Source organism: Argopecten irradians, chromosome 7 (genome assembly GCF_041381155.1).
Source record: "Argopecten irradians isolate NY chromosome 7, Ai_NY, whole genome shotgun sequence".
In the NCBI taxonomy this organism is placed as follows: Eukaryota; Metazoa; Mollusca; class Bivalvia; order Pectinida; family Pectinidae; genus Argopecten; species Argopecten irradians.
In genome coordinates, this window is record NC_091140.1 from 4,589,272 (window position 1) to 4,602,251 (window position 12,980).

Below are 12,980 nucleotides of genomic sequence, written 5' to 3' on the forward strand. Positions count from 1 at the left end.
ATTTAATTTGGTGTACTGAACATTCATCTTCATCTTTAATTGTACTGAAAATGAAATTGTAGTGATAGGATGTCATAGCCTATAGAATATAACTGCACTCTACAACACGTCCATGTGCTTTAAAACCTCTCAAATCTAAATCAAATTATTTTTTTGCCTTCAGCATATCTTGTTCACCAGAGAAAACTATTGAATTGAAAAAGGAAATTAAAACTCAAGAAGAAATGAATTGATGGTAAAGGTATAATATATGATGTAATATTGCTAAAATCATTTTTTACATCTACACACGATCAAGATTATATTTTTCATCCAAAAGTTACTTTTGAAAATTCAATGTTAAATGTAGTTATATTCCTGGTAATATAGTTTAAAAATCATCTGGTACATTTTATTTGCTTTTAAATTAACCCTGCGTCAAATGGAAGATTGTGTGTGCGACACTTCTTCAGAGGTTATTATCTATGGGAGCTGTATATTGGGGAAAGGTTGACGAATGATAATCTCCTGGGAGGAGACTTCCTTGGGGATTACGTGGTTATAATAACTCCGTAACAGCAAGAGTTTGACTTGTCGTGGAGACTCAGGTCATACACCTGATCAAAACACTTAACAATGACATTACGTCTCTTGCCAGCGGAAGCTATTGCCTTGTCTTAATTGCAGCGTTTCTGCTTGTTGATTATTGCGAGTTTCCTGGAGAATCTGCTCTCCGTTTCAGTTAATAGTTCTCGTGCTGCTGAAGGTCTTTTTTCTTTGGAAAACATTTTTTTATAGAAGTTATTATTGTATAACCTTAGGAACAGTTAATAGCTGACATAGACTGGTATGTGTGTATACAGGTGTCAAGTTTGTAATGCTTTTGAGGTTTGTTTCATGTACACAGTCATATGAAAATTGGTTGAAATGTATTCTACAATTAAGTATTTAAAGTATGAAACAAATAAGTATACAGTCAAACCTGCAATAGCGAACACCTCTATATAGCGGACACCTGTCCATAACGGACAGTGCTAGGAATCCCCAACGAAAATCACTATATAAATGTAATGTATATAACGGACACCTCCCCAATGCGGACACTAAATTTAGTCCTTAAGTCGGTAAAATTTCCATATAACGGGCACAAATAAATTTTCCAAACGTCCACATTTTCCACATAGCGGACATAGACGACTGTCTGCAACTTTCACTTGAATAAAAACAAGCTTTCAGTAGAAATTAACGTTAGACTACATAAATAGTGGACACAATAATAAGACATTGTTTTTGAATGAAAATCAAATTAATTGAATGTGTATAGCAGACACTTTCTATGATGAAAACGGACACTTAAATTTAACCTGAAGACAGTAAATATTCTATAATACAAACAGCGGACATCTTATTTTTAACCTGTGTATCGGTAGAACAACAGAGGAAGCCATATCTTCTGCGTTAGTCAATAAGAGTTATTTCCCTTACGTCGCCTTTCGTAACACTCTGGGGTTTGCATTTATATCTGTGTTGGAATACACCTTCGGGACTCGTTGAGTGTGAACCATTGTTTGTATAGCGGCTTTTTGATGTCTGCCAGTTCACGACTCGGCCTACATGTGTTTACATTTGTTTTGTCTGAAATAACAGAGATTCGAGACAGCGTGGACACTTAACTCGGCTCATTAACAATGTGTTTAGAACAATTACATGTACAGACCAATGAGTGGCGAAAAGATGGAATCTTCCAAGATATTGTCAAACCCAAATTTCAGATATTATTGAACGAGGCCAAAGATCGATTTTCTCATTTTGTGCCACTTTTTATTAGGGATTTTACATACACAGACAATATAATGGCTTGTTCAAAACTTTGACGAAAGGCTATTTCCTTATAACAACGTGTAGACGTTATTAGGTAGGTTTACAGAAATTGATCATAGGTTAATGAGTCTGAATTAAAGTGCGGAAATGATGTTAAATTAAACAAATCATTCAATTAAAAATAGTTGGCCAATTCAGGAAATAAATGAAATGAAATTTGTGTTCTCTGTTTTATCAGAATTTCTCTATTAATCATGAGGCTTATCAGCCCAAATTAAATTGTGATAAATATTGTTGATGTTATTAATTACTGAAGGGTTGTTTTATTTATCTGAAGATGTTAATAAATTATTTGTGGTGAATAACCTTGGTTTTTTTTTATTACTTGATATGCAGTATGTAGCTGAAAGTATGTAAGAAAAACACAGATACATACATGTATATTCATTGTATTTACAATTTATTAAATAATTGTTTCAGATCTATTTTTTCTGGTTTGATTGAAAAATATAAATATACTGTACAAATTCCTTTGAATAATAATTATGGTACTATTCATAAATTCCAAAATGAACAAAATGAAAAGAAAATGAGACAAATACATGTATTTATGTATGGAAAGACTGCTTAGATTGAACCGCTCTGGGGACATAACTCGCCGAAACACTGACCTCTATATAAAGGACACCTGTCTATAAAGGACACTTTAGCCTTGTCCCCTGGGTGTCCTTTATACACAGCTTTGACTGTATATATAATCACTGCATACTTCCAACTTCTCACACAATGGAAAACTCAAGGCTAAAAAATCACTTACTGCATACTTTCAACCACTCACAAAAGATAAGTGTGGTCAATGTCTTGCTACCACAGTTGCCTCCACAATAATCTCCTTTCATGGCCAATCAAGATTACTTGACCATGAAAATGGCTGAATTCCCCATTCATGGCCAAGTAAAGGTTATTGCAGCAAAAAACCTCTAATACTGAAAAGTGCTTATAAGCAGAATAGGTGCAGGTAAATCAAAACAGATGACAATGGAAGAGTGGGAGTATATTGATGGAAAAAACATTGACTTAATACTACTCAAAAGTAAGCAACCTAAAATAAAGCAACACTTTGAACTTGTAAGTGCATGCAGTTTGAAAGACCCCTAACCCTATCATGTAGCTTTGAGTACGAAAAAATAGCTGTTTGAATCCGTCCCACGGGAAAAGTTTTATCTTAATTAAAAAGAAAACATGTTACTGCATTATGAGAGCGTAGGTTACATAGCTCCCATTAAATTGTCATCTGTAGATACGTTTGAGACACCTGTAAAAACATCAGGAACCAAACCTAAATCATCTTATTTACTTCTGTAATTATTTCCAGGCACCAAACACAATTTCAGTCTGGAGAAAATTTACTCCTGATTACGTAGAAAGACGAGGTTCCACCACGGAGGTTCAACCACCGATTAGAATGGCACCATTCTGCCATTTGACTAAGTGAAGACAATTTTCTTATTCTGATGAACTACTGTCTAAAAAAAACAGGACAGTGTAACACTTAAATGTGAAGTAATTAGTCAAATTTGGCCTAATTACCACATGCTAATGGCCTTCCTCCTGTACGCGTACTGGTACAGAGATTACTGGTGTATATTTGCTGCTCCAGTTCACAGACATGCATTCTGTGATTACCGCGCGGACAGGTAGCTGCTCTTTATCATACTGTCTAGGTTTATGTCGGGATTTTACTTGATACATCCAATCATTATAGGGCTGCTCCCCACACAACATGTAGGTCTGGATCACAGATACATCCAATCATTATGGGGCTGCTCCCCACACAACATGTAGGTCTGGATCACAGATACATCCAATCATTATAGGGCTGCTCCCCACACAACATGTAGGCCTGGTTGGCGTGTACAAGTATTTAACTGCAGTTGGTAAACACATATATCATCAACATAGCTATACTGGTTGTCCATATCATCAACATAGCTATACTGGTTGTCCACATCATCAACATAGCTATACTGGTTGTCCACATCATCAACATAGCTATACTGGTTGTCCACATCATCAACATAGCTATACTGGTTGTCCACATCATCAACATAGCTATACTGGTTGTCCACATCATCAACATAGCTATACTGGTTGTCCACATCATCAACATAGCTATACTGGTTGTCCACATCATCAACATAGCTATACTGGTTGTCCACATCATCAACATAGCTATACTGGTTGTCCACATCATCAACATAGCTATACTGGTTGTCCACATCATCAACATAGCTATATACTGGTTGTCCACATCATCAACATAGCTATACTGGTTGTCCACATCATCAACATAGCTATACTGGTTGTCCACATCATCAACATAGCTATACTGGTTATCCACATCATCAACATAGCTATACTGGTTGTCCACATCATCAACATAGCTATACTGGTTGTCCACATCATCAACATAGCTATACTGGTTGTCCACATCATCAACATAGCTATACTGGTTGTCCACATCATCAACATAGCTATACTGGTTGTCTACCTCATCAACATAGCTATACTGGTTGTCCACATCATCAACATAGCTATACTGGTTGTCCACATCATTAACATAGCTATACTGGTTGTCCACATCATCAACATAGCTATACTGGTTGTCCACATCATCAACATAGCTATACTGGTTGTCCACATCATCACCATAGCTATACTTGTCATCCAACATTCCTATTGTTTCTGTTCATAAATAGGGCAGCACTCTATACAGCCATATAGAATTTCTGTAACTTTTAGAATTTTGAAGACTATTTCAAATTATTCTATATCAATATTTACTCCAAAAGTACTCTCGTCTAAAATTAGACACTGTGACTTTTTCAGTAGAAAACTGAAAATTGTATAGTAATAAATGTTTGGATTAATTCTGTTTCTGAAGTTTAATATCCTAGTAACAGCCAGAGTTGATTAAGGACAGCCTCTGCTATGTAATGTGTTGTGTGGCTTGGGAGGCTGCAGTATATTTCTGTTGAGTCTTCTGTTAGTAGTAGAACTCTTTTTATGGTGCTATTTCCCACTGAAACATGTCATCAGAGACACCAACAACACAACACACCCCTCCTGGTCACATTATACTGACAATGGGAAAGCAGTCGTCCCACTCCCTTTATGCTAAGCTCTATGCAGGAACAGAAACTATAGTCTATATGGTAGGTGTGTCTCGGCCAGGGGACAGAGCACAGAGCCTTTCTCGCAAAGGTGAATGCTCAACTCAAGGCCAAAATTGACACAGTGTCATTAGGGAGACACTATATAAAAGCAAGAAGAAAGTTAGTTTGGAAGAGGAAAAAAATGACATCTCAAATTTAGTTGTCTTTTACAATTTGAATGCCCTACCTGAAGGGTAGAGCAAAAGATATTTTCATTAAGAGACAAGTTTTCATGTAAAATCGATTTTATTAGGTTAAAAATCCACCTATTTTCTGTTAATTATAAGCTATGAAATTTTTTCAATTCCTTCAATGAGATCAAAATAACCTAGAAGATGGCTTCATATCAAAATGGAAAAAAAGGAAAAGGTTTTCTCTCTAAATTACTTAAGATTACTTTTATTAGATAAAAGCTTTTCTCTATGTTTTAAGCCCACCATCATCAGATGGTGGGCTATTCAAATCGCCTTTCGTCCGTGGTCCGTCGTCTGTCCGTCCTTCCGTCCATTAACAATTCTTGTTACCGCTATTTCTCAGAAAGTACTGAAGGGATCATTCTCAAATTTATATGTTGGTTCCCCTAGGACCCTAGTTGTGCATATTGCATTTTGGACCGATCGCTCAACAAGATGGCCGACCGGCCATCTTGGATTTTGATAGTTAAAGTTTGTAACAGCTATTTCACAGAAAGTACTGAAGGGATCTTTCTCAAATTTCATATGTAGGTTCCCCTAGGAGCCTAGTTATGCATATTGGATTTTGGGACCGATCGCTCAACAAGATAGCCGACCAGTGGCCATCTTGGATTTTGATAGTTAAAGTTTGTAACAGCTATTTCTCAGAAAGTACTGAAGGGATCTTTCTCAAATTTCATATGTAGGTTCCCCTAGGAGCCTAGTTATGCATATTGGATTTTGGGACCGATCGCTCAACAAGATAGCCGACCAGCGGCCATCTTGGATTTTGATAGTTAAAGTTTGTTACCGCTATTTCTCAGAAAGTACTGAAGGGATCTTTCTCAAATTTCATATGTAGGTTCCCCTAGGAGCCTAGTTGTGCATATTGCATTTTGGGACCGATCGCTCAACAAGATAGCCGACCAGCGGCCATCTTGGATTTTGATAGTTAAAGTTTGTTACCGCTATTTCTCAGAAAGTACTGAAGGGATCTTTCTCAAATTTCATATGTAGGTTCCCCTAGGTGCCTAGTTGTTCATATTGGATTTTGGGACCGATCGCTCAACAAGATGGCCGCAAGGCGGCCATCTTGGATTTTGATAGTTAAAGTTTGTTACCGCTATTTCTCAGAAAGTACTGAAGGGATCTTTCTCAAATTTCATATGTAGGTTCCCCTAGGACCCTAGTTGTGCATATTGGATTTTGGGACCGATCGCTCAACAAGATGGCCGACCGGCGGCCATCTTGGATTTTGATAGTTAAAGTTTGTTACCGCTATTTCTCAGAAAGTACTGAAGGGATCTTTCTCAAATTTCATATGTAGGTTCCCCTAGGACCCTAGTTGTGCATATTGCATTTTGGGACCGATCGCTCAACAAGATAGCCGACCGGCGGCCATCTTGGATTTTGATAGTTAAAGTTTGTAACCGCTATTTCACAGAAAATACTGAAGGGATCTTTCTCAAATTTCATATGTAGGTTCCTCTAGGACCCTTGTTGTGCATATTGCATTTTGGGAAGATCGGTCAACAAGATGGCCGACCGGCGGCCATCTTGGATTTTGATAGTTAAAGTTTGTTACCGCTATTTCTCAGCAAGTACTGAAGGGATCTTTCTCAAATTTCATATGTAGGTTTCCTCTAGGTGCCTAGTTGTTCATATTGGATTTTGGGACCGTTCGCTCAACAAGATGGCGACCGGCGGCCATCTTGGATTTTTATAGTTAAAGTTTGTTACCGCTATTTCTCAGAAAGTACTGAAGGGATCTTTCTCAAATTTCATATGTAGGTTCCCCTAGGAGCCTAGTTGCATATTGGATTTTGGGACCGATCGCTCAACAAGATGGCCGACCGGCGGCCATCTTGGATTTTTAGCCCACCATTTTCAGATGGTGGCTATTCAATCGCCTTTTCCGTGTCTCGTCGCCGTCCGTCCTTCCGTCCGTTAACAATTCTGTTACCGCTATTTCTCAGAAAGTACTGAAGGGATCTTTTCAAATTTCATATGTAGGTTCCCCTAGGACCCTAGTTGTGCATATTGCATTTTGGGACCGATCGCTCAACAAGATGGCCGACAGGCGGCCATCTTGGATTTTGATAGTTAAAGTTTGTTACCGCTATTTCTCAAAAAGTACTGAAGGGATCTTTCTCAAATTTCATATAGGTTCCCCTAGGACCCTAGTCGTGCATATTGCATTTTGGGACCGATCGATGAACAAGATGGCTGACAGGCGGCCATCTTGGATTTTGATAGTTAAAGTTTGTTACCGCTATTTCTCAAAAAGTACTGAAGGGATCTTTCTCAAATTTCATATATAGGTCCCCTAGAGACCCTGATTGTGCATATTGCATTTTGGGACGATCGATCAATGAACAAGATGGCCGACAGGTGGCCATCTTGGATTTTGATAGTTAAAGTTTGTTACCGCTATTTCTCAAAAAGTGCTGAAGGGATCTTTCTCAATTTTCATATACAGGTTCCCCTAGGATCCTAGTTGTGCATATTGTATTTTTGGGACCGATCAGTATACAAGATGACCGACTGACACCCATCTTGGATTTTGATAGTTAAAGTTTGTTATCGCTATTTCTCAGAAAGTACTGAAGAGATCTTTCTCAAATTCCATGCATAGTTTCCCCTTGTACCGTAGTTGTGCATAGTACCTTTAAGGACTGACCCATAATGCCTTTCGGGACTGATCGGTAAACAAGATGGCCAACCGGCAGCCATCTTAGATTTCATTGTTGTAGTTTGTTACTACTATTTCTTAAAAAGTACTATAGCGATCTATCTCAAATTTTATATGTAGTGTGTTTGAAAAAGTTTGAAAAGCAGGGAAAAGATCCCTCTTTCCATTGTCAGACATAGATCATTCTTTGGTGGGCGCCAAGGTCCCTCTGGGATCTCTTGTGATAGTTAAAGTTTGTTACCGCTATTTCTCAGAAAGTACTGAAGGGTTGTTTCTCAGTTTCTCTAGTTGTGCATATTGCATTTTTAGACTGATCGGTCAACAAGATGGCCGCCAGGCAGCCATCTTGTATTTGGATAGTTATCGCCATTTGTCTGCAATTACTGAAGGGATATCTCTCATATTTCATGCATAGTTTCCCCTTGGGCTTTAGTTGTGCATAGTACCTTTGGGACTGATTGGTCAACAAGATGGCCAACCTGTCGCCATCTTGGATTTCACCGCTGATTCTCAGAGAACAATAAAGCGATTTGTCTTAAATATCATATGTTGTATATTTGAAAAAGTTTGAAAAGCAGGGAAAAGATCCTTCTTTCCATTGTCAGACATAGGTCATTCTATGGTGGCCGCCAAGATCACTCTGGGATCTCTTGTTTTATTATGCAATACAGAAGAAATAAGAAAAAAAACTCATCTGCAACTACATGTTGGTATCATTCATCAGAATTAAGACACCTGCAAGGGAAATTTTCTATAAAGACCATCTTTAATACACCATTGTGTCACTGTATAGCTATCATCAATTTTAAATGCAGCCGTTTTCATATGTGAATGTTATTTTGAACATCCCTGTTTTAATGCTTCAGCAGATGTGTCACATTTTTGGACATGAACACCATTTATCGATATTGTGATATCATACATCATCTTGACCTAGATTCGAGGCTGCAAACAAATAAAAAGAAATCTCTATCATTAAGATTTCCTGTGATCGGCACAATATCATTGTAATGGGGCACACAAAGGAAGCAGTGTTTTATTGTTATTATAATCAAAAGATATGGACAATACCATCCAGCATTGTAAAAAATGGAAATATTGATCAAAACTGTGTTTATGATATGGCACTTTCCCTGCGGACAATACAAGTGACAGATATATATTTTTGTGACTATGATGAGGTATGGATTTGGCAGTTGTGAAAATGTTGCACATATTTGAATATAAATTGCCTATTGAATTGGATTCTGTTGGTGTTTAACAGGATGTTTTGGAAATATGCCACAGTGTTGGTGCCACGGGGTGGTAATGACCTCTGTAGGTTTGTCTGGACAATAAGGTCTACCCTGACCAGAGAAACTATCCAAAATTATCATCCAAAACATAATATTGGCTTGGTAGCTAGAGGTCCGACTTGGTAGCTAGAGGTCCGACTTGGTAGCTAGAGATCTGACTTGGTAGCTAGAGGTCTGACTTGGTAGCTAGAGATCTGACTTGGTAGCTAGAGGTCTGATTTGGTAGCTAGAGGTCAGACTTGGTAGCTAGAGATCTGACTTGGTAGCTAGAGGTCTGATTTGGTAGCTAGAGGTCAGACTTGGTAGCTAGAGATCTGACTTGGTAGCTAGAGGTCTGATTTGGTAGCTAGAGGTCTGACTTGGTAGCTAGAGATCTGACTTGGTAGGTAGAGGTCCGATTTGGTAGCTAGAGGTCCGACTTGGTAGCTAGAGGTCCGACTTGGTAGCTAGTGGTCCAACTTGGTAGCTAGAGGTCTGACTTGGTAGCGAGGTAAGACTTGGTAACTAGAGGTCAAGCTTGTTCGCAGTAGTTAGTGGTAACGTTAAGGAAGTGATGTCATATACAAAAGTGATCAAGGGTTAGAAACAAAGACAAAAATAGCTCTTGTTCCATACAATTGGGGAACTTGTGATTATATCGATCTGGTTCTGTAAAAGTGTACCATAACAACATTGGGTTTAGAGGAACTTGTGATTATATCGATCTGGTTCTGTAAAAGTGTACCACAACAACATTGGGTTTAGGGGAACTTGTGATTATATCGATCTGGTTCTGTAAAAGTGTACCACAACAACATTGGGTTAAGGGGAACTTGTGATTATATCGATCTGGTTCTGTAAAAGTGTACCACAACAACATTGGGTTAAGGGGAACTTGTGATTATATCGATCTGGTTCTGTAAAAGTGTACCACAACAACATTGGGTTAAGGGGAACTTGTGATTATATCGATCTGGTTCTGTAAAAGTGTACCACAACAACATTGGGTTTAGGGGAACTTGTGATTATATCGATCTGGTTCTGTAAAAGTGTACCACAACAACATTGGGTTAAGGGGAACTTGTGATTATATCGATCTGGTTCTGTAAAAGTGTACCACAACAACATTGGGTTAAGGGGAACTTGTGATTATATCGATCTGGTTCTGTAAAAGTGTACCACAACAACATTGGGTTAAGGGGAACTTGTGATTATATCGATCTGGTTCTGTAAAAGTGTACCACAACAACATTGGGTTTAGGGGAACTTGTGATTATATCGATCTGGTTCTGTAAAAGTGTACCACAACAACATTGGGTTTAGGGGAACTTGTGATTATATCGATCTGGTTCTGTAAAAGTGTACCACAACAACATTGGGTTTAGGGGAACTTGTGATTATATCGATCTGGTTCTGTAAAAGTGTACTACGTACCACAACAACATTGGGTTTAGGGGAACTTGTGATTATATCGATCTGGTTCTGTAAAAGTGTACCACAACAACATTGGGTTAAGGGGAACTTGTGATTATATCGATCTGGTTCTGTAAAAGTGTACCACAACAACATTGGGTTAAGGGGAACTTGTGATTATATCGATCTGGTTCTGTAAAAGTGTACCACAACAACATTGGGTTAAGGGGAACTTGTGATTATATCGATCTGGTTCTGTAAAAGTGTACCACAACAACATTGGGTTAAGGGGAACTTGTGATTATATCGATCTGGTTCTGTAAAAGTGTACCACAACAACATTGGGTTTAGGGGAACTTGTGATTATATCGATCTGGTTCTGTAAAAGTGTACCACAACAACATTGGGTTTAGGGGAACTTGTGATTATATCGATCTGGTTCTGTAAAAGTGTACCACAACAACATTGGGTTAAGGGGAACTTGTGATTATATTGCTCTGGTTCTGTAAAAGTGTACCACAACAACATTGGGTTTAGGGGAACTTGTGATTATATCGATCTGGTTCTGTAAAAGTGTACCACAACAACATTGGGTTTAGGGGAACTTGTGATTATATCGATCTGGTTCTGTAAAAGTGTACCACAACAACATTGGGTTTAGGGGAACTTGTGATTATATCGATCTGGTTCTGTAAAAGTGTGTACCACAACAACATTGGGTTTAGGGGAACTTGTGATTATATCGATCTGGTTCTGTAAAAGTGTACCACAACAACATTGGGTTTAGGGGAACTTGTGATTATATCGATCTGGTTCTGTAAAAGTGTACCACAACAACATTGGGTTTAGGGGAACTTGTGATTATATCGATCTGGTTCTGTAAAAGTGTACCACAACAACATTGGGTTTAGGGGAACTTGTGATTATATCGATCTGGTTCTGTAAAAGTGTACCACAACAACATTGGGTTTAGGGGAACTTGTTGATTATATCGATCTGGTTCTGTAAAAGTGTACCACAACAACATTGGGTTTAGGGGAACTTGTGATTATATCGATCTGGTTCTGTAAAAGTGTACCACAACAACATTGGGTTTAGGGGAACTTGTGATTATATCGATCTGGTTCTGTAAAAGTGTACCACAACAACATTGGGTTTAGGGGAACTTGTGATTATATCGATCTGGTTCTGTAAAAGTGTACCACAACAACATTGGGTTAAGGGGAACTTGTGATTATATCGATCTGGTTCTGTAAAAGTGTACCACAACAACATTGGGTTAAGGGGAACTTGTGATTATATCGATCTGGTTCTGTAAAAGTGTACCACAACAACATTGGGTTAAGGGGAACTTGTGATTATATCGATTTGGTTCTGTAAAAGTGTACCACAACAACATTGGGTTAAGGGGAACTTTGTTTGGTTGGTAGGTATCCTATTAACAGTCAGGGTCATTAAGGATGTACCAGGTTTAGGAGGTTGAGGAAACCGGAGTGACCAGAGAAAAACCACCAACCTGGCAACTGCTCCACATGAGACCTAGAGGTGGAGGGCTTGTTGGTAATTATAATATGTTTGGACATCTTAACCATTTGGCCACTGTTGGCTTTCGGTTAATATATGGGTTTGCTTTGAAATGTTAATCGAGATGAGGACAAACTTACAAATCACTCTTATGTCTAAAGAGCAGTGTATTCTCAGTTATTGAGATGAATATTGACAATTTGGAAAAGAAATTTTGTTTGATGAGGTATTTTATGGAGAATAAATAGAATCTTTGAGTGCTCATTTTATTTGAGATTTTATGAAATGAGCATTCAAAGTTTTTTTCTTTTTGCAACCGTGATCTAGCTTTCAAACCTGAACCTTGAATGAGAAACAGATTTCTAAAACCAGTCATTTGATTAAAACCAGCCATGGTTTATACTATCAAATATAAAATGTACATCACTGTTAACATTAAAGTAGCTGGTACATATATACTATGGAGTAAATCTGGGATGGATATAAGTCATGCTTTTATCTATTCTACTGTTGAACAGCTTGTGGTAATAAAACTTAACAACCCCTGACAAATCTAGCTATCTAACTCTAACTGTCGGTCTTCATTAACACTCGTGTACAATAGTATTGTAAGTAATTCACAGAAATTTTGTTTATAAAGCATGCAAATAAAACGTTTTTCTGGCTCAAGGATTTTTTTTCGGAAAGTTGAGTGAGAATCAAATAAATCAAGCTATTAATAATACATGCTTATCTACTTGATAGAAACATGGGAAGTGTCTAGAAAGTGGAGTGTAGGGGAGGGGGAACCCTGATAAGGTTTGAGTGGTGGAGTGAGGAAAGTGGAGTGTAGGGGAGGGGGGAACCCTGATATAAAGGTTTGAGTGGTACATCAGCCAGGAGTGAAGGA

At 38.1% G+C, this 12,980-nt stretch overlaps 1 protein-coding gene across 2 annotated transcripts in view; it reads left to right on the top strand.

Annotated features, from left to right (window-relative positions):
* Window positions 1-12,980, top strand: part of LOC138327331 (gem-associated protein 5-like) — a 252,249-nt gene that overhangs the window by 78,688 nt on the left and 160,581 nt on the right. The gene's annotated exons all lie outside the window — the stretch shown is intronic.